Below are 9,517 nucleotides of genomic sequence, written 5' to 3'. Positions count from 1 at the left end.
TGACATCGGACAACCCGACCGATCTGGACAAACCACAGAATTTAAAAAGCAAACTGTGTCACAAGATCAGCACTCACATGCACCGAGAGGAAGAAGGTGAACGCCGGCGGACCTCAGCGGGGGAAGTGACACATGCAGGAAATTGGACGCACAATCTTAGTGAATCACGGCAGACCCGAATCCTGAATCATCGGACAACGCATGGGGACCGCGGACGATCGCGATGGGACGGGTAAGTAAATGTGCCCCGATATCTTTATTTATGCAAACAAAATCACTATAAACTTGATTGTTGCACCCGAATTATCACAAGCTACAACCATCTGTGATGAGTTCCTGCTTCTTATTAATCACTTTACTTTAGTAAAAATACTAAATACACAATTTAGATTCAGTTTAGGCGCAGTATAGGCAAAATGTTAGATTCTTACATGCGGCCTCCTACAAGCTCCTCTCTGCTTCTCTCCCGGATCCCAGCATGAGAATGACCCTCACAGCAGCACCCAGGTGTGTGATACCCTGCACCCAGTGATCTCCTCAGCAGTGGCTTCTCCTGGAGGGGATCCTCTAGTGCTGATCTCCTGCTGCACCCTGTAATTCTGGCCAGTATCCTCTTCAGACACCAGTGTGGTCATCCTGCCACACAGGGAAACTGTACTATCTGCAAAATCCAACTCACTCCTCTGTCCTGTCTGCAGCTCCTACAAACTTCTCTTCTATCCTGCTCTGAGCTGCTGCTTTTGCCGACTGTTTGTAAATAGAAGCTCATGAACTGTAAACAGAGGCTGCGCATAGTGTCTGCTGAGCTCTGCTGCTGGGGATAAGCTGCTCTGCACAAGAGCTCAGTGCTTGACTTCTCAGTTTATGCCAACTTTAGGCTAGAGAGTTTTTGCACCTAAATTGTGCCTAAATGAACATGTTGCTAATGATGAATGATTATTAGGCACAGCAATACATCTGGATTGTTGGGATAAATGAGGAAACTATGGTCATTGTTGCTGTGCGTCTAGTTTGATGTTTAGTGCAAAACTGGTACAAAAACAACAGAAAAAACAAGTGATACATCTGGCCAAGGTTTCTAAAAATTGTTACAAGAGTATTACAAATTAGCAAAGCAAACATTCTACATTACATTAACCCCTTAACGCTCTGCGCCGTAGCTCTACGGCGCAGAGGTATAAGGGATGTATGAAGAGGGCTCACGGGCTGAGTCCTCTTCATACAAAGGTGGGGGTTTTTGCATTTTGCACAAAACCCCCACCGCTAATAACCGCGGTCGGTGCTTGCACCGATCGCGGCTATTAACCCCCTAAACGCCGCCGGCAAAGTCGCCGGCGGCGTTTAGAAGACGGCGGCGCGTGGGCGCCGCCATCTTTTTTTCGATCGCCACGCCCCCGAACGTCATCGGGGGGCGGCGATCAGTTGCCATGGTAGCCTCGTGTCTTCTTTTGACACGAGGCTATCTGGCAGCTGCATATTCGTTACAATGAGCCAGTGGCTCATTGTAATGAATGTGCTGCAAAAATGCCATATATTGCAATACAGAAGTATTGCAGTATATGGTAGCAGCGATCTGACTATCTAGGGTTAATGTACCCTAGATGGTCTAAAAGATAGTGAAAAAAAAAAGAAAAAAAAAAGTTTAAAAAATAAAAAAAATTAATAAAATATTAAAAGTTCAAATCACCCCCCTTTCCCTAGAACGGATATAAAACATAACAAACAGTAAAAATCACAGACATATTAGGTATCGCCGCGTCCCAAAATGCCCGATCTATCAAAATATAAAAACGGTTACGGCCGGCGGTGACCTCCGAGGCGGGAAATGGCGCCCAAATGTCCGAAATGCGACTTTTACACCTTTTTACATAACATAAAAAATGAAATAAAAAATGATCAAAATGTCGCACAGACCTCAAAATGGTAGCAATGAAAACGTCGCCTCATTTCGCAAAAAATGACCCCTCACACATCTCCGTGCGCCAAAGTATGAAAAAGTTATTAGCGTCAGAAGATGGCAAAAAAATTTTTTTCTTTTTTGTACACATTCGTTTAATTTTTGAAAATGTATTAAAACACAATAAAACCTGTATAAATTTGGTATCACCGCGATCGCACCGAACCAAAGAATAAAGTAGGCGTGTTATTTGGAGCGAAGAGTGAAAGTCGTAAAAACTGAGCTCACAAGAACGTGACGCACGTGCGGTTTTTTTTCAATTTTTCCACATTTGGAATTTTTTTTCAGCTTTGCAGTACATGGCATGTTAAAATAAATAACATTACGGGAAAGTAAAATTTGTTACGCACAAAATAAGCCCTCACACAGGTCTGTACACGGAAAAATGAAAAAGTTATGGATTTTTGAAGTTGGAGAGCGAGAAATGAGGCGAAAAACCCTCCGTCCTTAAGGGGTTAATGTATAAATTATCTGTGCTATCACAACATTGCCAATTCAGGAGCAACAATGCGCCTCATTTAGGCACAAAAACTGAACTATTGCGCCACAACTGTGATACATCTGGCCCATAGTCATTTACTCCTTGTATTATTATATATGTGTGATATATAAGGCCACATTTATGTTTTTTTATTGTATTTTAGTGACTTTTTGGCCTCTTTCTTTCAAGCAGTTTGCCATGTAGCAGTAAACCTGGTTTGTGCAGAAGAGCAGGCCCGCGCCTGTTTCAGAGCAGTCACCGCGCAGGCGCGGGCCTGCTCTTCTGCGCATGCGCAGACGGCAGGATCGCCGGACGAGGGTGCGCAGCTACGCGGAGCTGCGCGCCGAAGATGGTGAGTAGGAGGGAAAAAGAGGCTACCGGGGTGTGGAGTAGCCGCCTCGTGTAACCTCAGATGCGGCTACTCCACGCCCCAGTAGCCGCATAAGTAAATTTGCATAGAAGTTTAATAAAAGTTAACAAAAAAGTGTGGGGACGTGAGGATTAGCCCTTATACAACGTGATTGCGGCAATATAGAGTTACAAGAATTATGACAACCGGTCTGGTGCGCTCAGGCTACATCACAGGAGCGCCACAGAGCGCCTCACTCTATACTTTATACTCCCCTGTTCCGCTAGTGGTCCTGCCTGGTCCCATCCCTCCACAGTGCATAGAGCACATGAAGGATGGGGCTTCTAGCGGAACAGTGGAGTGAATCAATTATAAGACAATGCACTCTGGTGAGTCGGAGTGCCCCAGACCGATTACCATAAATTTTATAACTCAATATTTCAACAATCACAGCATATACAGTTTTAATAAAAAGAGTTCAAGATGCATAGTTCCTCAGGAACTTCTTAGTAGTACACGTCTACCATCAGTAAAACTGATGTTAGATGTCCTGTAATTTCCAGTCCGGGAGAAGGCAACTCTCGAGAAGGTCTGACCTGAATGAGAGAAGGAGCTTAGAGAGTGATTAGTGGTGAATGCGATGGAACATGGAGTGGTGGAGCTAATCCTGTCCAGACTATATGGTGCATGTTTTACTGTTCTGGTCATATGGTGGACTCTTAGACGGTAGCACAAGCCTCACTAACAGGAAGCCAAATAAAGAGACCACAAACCTCATTTATTAAAGGGAACCTGCCACCACAAATCTACCTATAAAGGTAGATCGGGTGGTAGGTGGATCAATGGGACGTGAGGATAGCCCTTTTAAGGGCTAATCCTCACGTCCCCGCACATTTTTTGGAACTTTTATGCTAATTTTATTATGTGGCTACTGGGGCTTCGGAGCAGTGACCGCGCAGGCGCGGGCCTGCTGTTCTGCTCATGCGCAGACTGCAGGATCGTCGGAAGAGGGCGCGGAGCTGCGAGCAGCTGCGCGCCAAAGATGGTGAGTAGGAGGAGAAAATAGGCTCGTGTAACCTCAGATGTGGCTACTCCACGCCCCAGTAGCCGCATAATAAAATTAGCATAAAAGTTTGATAAAAGTTCCAAAAAAAGTGCGGGGACGTGAGGATTAGCCCTTAAAAGGGCTATCCTCGCGTCCCATTGATCCACCTACCACCCGATCTACCTTTATAGGTAGATTTGTGGTGGTAGGTTCCCTTTAAAGGAAATCTATCACAAGTGCAGCATTTCTAAATCAAGCTATAGGTGTGGACACATACTCCGCTTTCAATGCGTTTTTGTTTTCTCATGAAAATTGTAGCAGGATTCTAACATTATAACTATACCAGTGATCAAACTTAAAGGGGTTGTCTAACTTAGGGCCAAGCTTGCAGATCAGTGGGGGTCTCAGTGCTGACAGACTGTTGCTCCGCCAGATTAATGGAGCAGATGCTCAGCGATCTCCATCAGCTCCATAGAGATTAATTCAACAGAATGGTCTTGCACGGCCGTCTGCTCCATTAATTTGACGGAACAAGGACGGGTCGACCCCTCGTTCTCGCAATCTATGGGGGTCTCAGCACTGAGATCACAACTGATAAGCAAGTTAGGTATTATCCCGTGGAAAGGACCTAACTTTAATTTTAATTTCTCACTTACATCTCCAGGACTTCTCCCGAGCTGCACCAATTCTCTGGAATGCCCTTCCCTGGACTATCAGACTAATACCAAACCTCCAAGCTTCAAATATGCTCTTAAAACTCATCTCTTTAGGCAAGCCTGCCACACTTGCTAACTGCATGTACCTTCAACTCTCTATTTACTTAACCATCCTGTATCCTCCTTCCGTCTGTTATCCAGCAAACGCCAGATATACACCAAGCTCCAGACTTCCCTGCAGTCCCATTGACCTTGGACTCAGTATATAAGATGCAGCTGATGATTGGTTCAAGCAGCACCATTTTTATTTATTAAATTATTTTATTCTGTTCCCTTATAAAGAATGGCTGGACCATTATACAAGTTATATCTCTTGTGTCCCCCCTACCCCCATCAACATAGACTGTAAGCTCTTGTGTCATCCCCGCATCCTCATAGACTGTAAGCTCTTGTGTCCCCCCCTACCCCCATCCCCATAGACTGTAAGCTCTTGTGTCACCCCCTCATCCTCATAGACTGTAAGCTCTTGTGTCACCCCTTCATCCTCATAGACTGTAAGCTCTTGTGCGCTCCTATTATTCCATACCCTATAGGGGATTATGTGGACGGCAGCATGGTACAGTATATATAACATACTAGTTCAGCAGAACATTGATACCTTGTACCTTGGTGACTGCAGGTTCATGTATCAGACAGGTGACTATGAGATCAGGTGTCTACAGGTAACTCAATGCAGACTCTTCATTATTAATGACGCTTCACTTTCATTTAGTTTTCAGCTAATATATTAAAACTTAAAGGGGTTGTCCCAAGTTTAAATATTAACCAACCAAGGTCAAGCACCTCTAGCTTAGACAAAATTTATGTAAAATGGTTCAACTAACTATATGCAAATAAGAAAAGCCAGTCTGTCCTCCCAGATTCCCTGCTGCTGATCTGCTCCCGATGTTCCCTGGCTCTTCCACAGATCTTTACTTCTTGCTCCTGTGATAAAGCATTGACACAGGACATGTCATAGCTGCAGGCAATCGCTGACTACATTACTAAGGATGTCAACCTGTCAATGGACTCTGATGGCTTCAACTTGTGGCTGCAACATGTTATGTGGGTCTGGCAGAGTGCTGAACATGTCTTATTATACTTCAGTATGCTTAACCCCGTAATGCTCCACGACATACCTGCACCTCACTGGTTAACTCCTCTTTAAACAAACAAGTGCTTCAATATGCTGCAAATAACCAATGGTAACACCTGCAGTGGGTTCTGGCACAGAAAGCGGGTATTAATTATTTAAATGCTGCCGTACAAGCCACAAGTGGCATTTAAAACCTGACTGCATGTGTGCACCACCATGTCAGGATGGTCACTCCCCATGAGGTCATAATGATCTGTCACCATGACAGCCTAAAGTATGTACGAGACTCCAGGGCTTGTAATTTCAGAAGATCTGTTACAGTGTGCTGGTGGCACATTGTTATAGATCTTCAGCAAATCCACCAAATACTGTATTGTATCACATGGTAGGAACAATCAGATGGAACACCCGTTCTTAGTCATTCCGTCATTAGGTGTTCCGTTTGAAATGCGTTGGTTCCTGACGGGTATGCACTGTGGAAATTTGAAATTAAGTATCTATAAACTTGGAGTACTTTGGAGTTTGACTGGACCTGAAATGTACAAATATACCACAAATATAAATATATTCCAGCAATGAATATACCAAACACATAGATACCAATGACTGTGCTGCACATGTAAATATTTACCAGCAATGAATAAACAGCACATAATAATATCCTGTACATATAAATATATACCGAAATTTTATATACAAGCATAAATATCAACATAAAACAACCACAGAAAAAAATAATTATATACCAGCATTGCATGTCCTGCACATCTGGGCTGAACTCGGGCACAGACACTTACTGTTAGTCTGCCGCTGTCTTCTTCTATGTCTGTGTTGGTCTGGTCCATCCCGCTCTTCTTCCAGTAGTCTCCTCATTGTTGCCAATCCTTCTCCATCAGGTAGAGAATGTCATGGAAGCTTTTCCTGGCCGTGACTTATCTCTGCCCAATTTGCCACCCTGGTGACTATGGCCTCTGGAGAACATCTCCACACTACGTCCCTAAAAAATACACTCACCGGCCACTTTATTAGGTACACCATGCTAGTAACGGGTTGGACCCCCTTTTGCCTTCAGAACTGCCTCAATTCTTCGTGGCATAGATTCAACAAGGTGCTGGAAGCATTCCTCAGAGATTTTGGTCCATATTGACATGATGGCATCACACAGTTGCCGCAGATTTGTCGGCTGCACATCCATGATGCGAATCTCCCGTTCCACCACATCCCAAAGATGCTCTATTGGATTGAGATCTGGTGACTGTGGAGGCCATTTGAGTACAGTGAACTCATTGTCATGTTCAAGAAACCAGTCTGAGATGATTCCAGCTTTATGACATGGTGCATTATCCTGCTGAAAGTAGCCATCAGATGTTACAGGGTACATTGTGGTCATAAAGGGATGGACATGGTCAGCAACAATACTCAGGTAGGCTGTGGCGTTGCAACGATGCTCAATTGGTACCAAGGGGCCCAAAGAGTGCCAAGAAAATATTCCCCACACCATGACACCACCACCACCAGCCTGAACCGTTGATACAAGGCAGGATGGATCCATGCTTTCATGTTGTTGACGCCAAATTCTGACCTTACCATCCGAATGTCACAGCAGAAATCGAGACTCATCAGACCAGGCAAAGTTTTTCCAATCTTCTACTGTCCAATTTCGATGAACTTGTGCAAATTGTAGCCTCAGTTTCCTGTTCTTAGCTGAAAGGAGTGGCACCCGGTGTGGTCTTCTGCTGCTGTAGCCCATCTGCCTCAAAGTTCGACGTACTGTGCGTTCAGAGATGCTCTTCTGCCTACCTTGGTTGTAACGGGTGGCGATTTGAGTCACTGTTGCCTTTCTATCAGCTCGAACCAGTCTGCCCATTCTCCTCTGACCTCTGGCATCAACAAGGCATTTCCGCCCACAGAACTGCTGCTCACTGGATGTTTTTTCTTTTTCGGACCATTCTCTGTAAACCCTAGAGATGGTTGTGCGTGAAAATCCCAGTAGATCAGCAGTTTCTGAAATACTCAGACCAGCCCTTCTGGCACCAACAACCATGCCACGTTCAAAGACATCAAATCACCTTTCTTCCCCATACTGATGCTCGGTTTGCACTGCAGGAGATTGTCTTGACCATGACTACATGCCTAAATGCACTGAGTTGCCGCCATGTGATTGGCTGATTAGAAATTAAGTGTTAACGAGCAGTTGGACAGGTGTACCTAATAAAGTGTCGGTGAGTGTAAATCAGTCAATATAATGTCCCCTAGGTAACAGCTAAGTGCTCCAAAATGTCCCCTGCATATACAGGTATTGAGTCTTCTCAATATATTATAATATATACTACCATATACTTCTCCCTCATTACTTCATATATAACACCAGCAAATCTTGATTAGCCTGGGACAGACAATGGGCGCAGGCAGTGCTGGTATTGTGCCCACAGAGCGATAACTACCCTTTGTAGGTCAATGTCAATGGGCCCGGAGCCCCCACTCACCCAGTTGCTACGCCACTGGTCCATATGGAACTATCATAGTATCATAGTATATAAGGCTGGAAGGAGACGCAAGTCCATCAAGTCCAACCTTTAAGAATTAAATAAATGTTTTATCCCCATAACCCGTGATATTTTTTCTCTCCAGAAAGTCATCCAGGCCTCTCTTGAACATGTACATAGAGTCTGCCATAACAACCTCCTGCGGCAGAGAGTTCCATAGTCTCACTGCTCGTACAGTAAAGAACCTTTGGCTATGGTGATGGTAGAATCGCCTCTCCTCTAGGCGCAGAGGATGCCCCCTTGTCCTGGTCACAGGCCGAGGTATAAAAAGATCTTTGGAGAGATCCTTGTACTGTCCGTTCAGGTATTTGTACATTGTAATGAGGTCTCCCCTCAGTCGTCTTTTTTCTAAACTGAATAATCCCAATTTTTTTAATCTGTCAGTGTATTCTAATCCCCCCATTCCCCTAATAATCCTGGTTGCTCTCCTCTGCACCCGTTCCAGCTCTACTATATCCTTTTTATACACTGGTGCCCAAAACTGTACACAATATTCCATGTGTGGTCTGACCAGGGATTTGTATAAGGGCAAAACTATGTCTTTATCATGAGAATCTATTCCTCTCTTGATACATCCCATTATTTTATTTGCTTTAGCAGCAGCCGCCTGGCTCTGGTCACTAAAATTAAGTTTACCATCCACCAATACGCCCAAGTCCTTTTCAGCTTCAGTTTTACTAAGTAATTGACCGTTTAGAACATAATTATACTTTTTGTTTCCATGGCCCAAGTGCATAACTTTACATTTATCTACATTAAACTTCATCAACCATTTCTCTGCCCATCCCTCAAGCTTGCACAAATCCCTCTGTAATGCTAAACTATCGACCTCAGTATTTATTACTTTACACAGCTTAGTATCATCTGCAAATATAGTTGGTCTAGGGTCCCAAATAGGCGTGATATGTCCTCTTCAAGAATCTATTAAACCCTACATACATTTTGTATCCTCATGTTTGTACTGGCTCAAAGAATAAAGAAGAGGTTTCATAAAAATGAAGCCCACAAAAAACTTGATTTTTTTTTTTTGTCAATTTTGCCACAATTGTTTTTTTTTTCAGCTTACCGGTACACAGCACAAAATATTAAATACTGGTAATATAAAATACAATTTGTCACACAGAAAATAAGCCTTTATACATGGAAAAATACTAGTTATGAATTTTTGAAGGTAATTAGTGAAAATGTCAAGAATGAGAGGCAAGGGGTTAAAGATGTACAAACTGACACAGACCCCCCATAATATAGTGATATAAAGCCCCAATGAATTTAAAAATATAGCGACCTCCCATAATTTTATTATTATTTTATTTTGTAATCTGACATCTTTATTGTTCTGCACGAGACA

This window comes from Engystomops pustulosus, chromosome 2 (genome assembly GCF_040894005.1).
Source record: "Engystomops pustulosus chromosome 2, aEngPut4.maternal, whole genome shotgun sequence".
Taxonomy (NCBI): Eukaryota; Metazoa; Chordata; class Amphibia; order Anura; family Leptodactylidae; genus Engystomops; species Engystomops pustulosus.
Note: the sequence above shows the minus strand (reverse complement) of the source record.